Source organism: Physeter macrocephalus, chromosome 10, assembly GCF_002837175.3.
Source record: "Physeter macrocephalus isolate SW-GA chromosome 10, ASM283717v5, whole genome shotgun sequence".
Lineage (NCBI taxonomy): Eukaryota > Metazoa > Chordata > Mammalia > Artiodactyla > Physeteridae > Physeter > Physeter macrocephalus.
In genome coordinates, this window is record NC_041223.1 from 85660838 (window position 1) to 85661637 (window position 800).

Below are 800 nucleotides of genomic sequence, written 5' to 3' on the forward strand. Positions count from 1 at the left end.
GGACCCCAGAGACGGGCATGAGACGCTAAGGCTGCTGCTGCCGCCACCAAGTAGCCTGTGTGCGAGCACAGGTCACTCCCCACACCTCCCCTCCTGGGAGCCTGTGCAGCCCGCCACTGCCAGGGTCCCGTGATCCAGGGACAACTTCCCGGGGAGAACGCACGGCACACCTCAGGCTGGTGCAACGTCACGGCGGCCTCTGCCTCCGCAGGCTCGCCCCGCATCCGTGCCCCTCCCTCCCCCCGGCCTCAGTGAGCCAGAGCCCCCGAGTCAGCTGCTCCTTTAGCCCCGTCCTGTCTGAAAAAAAGAGAAGACGCCCTCGGGCGACCTACGCGCAGAGGCGGGGCCAAGTCCAAAGCTGAACCCCAGGAGCTGTGCTAAGAAAGAGGAGAGGGGGAGGTCTCTCCCAGCAACCTCGGAAGCAGCGGATTAAAGCTCCACAATCAACCTGAAGTGCCCTGCATCTGTGGAAAACCTGAATAGACAGCGAATCATCCCAATTTGAGGAGGTGGACTTTGGGAGCAAGATATATTATTTTTTCCCCTTTTTCTCTTTTTGTGAGTGTGTATGTATGTGCTTCTGTGTGAGATTTTGTCTGCATAGCTTTGCTTTCACCATTTGTCGTAGGGTTCTGACCGTCCCGTTTTTTGTTTTTTCTTTTTTTTACTTTAAAAAATCTTTCTTCTTAATAATTATTTTTTATTTTAATAACTTTATTTTATCCTACTTTATTTTATCTTCTTTCTTCTTTTCTTTCTTCCTTTCTTCCTTCCTTTCTTCCTTCCTTTCTTCCTTCTTT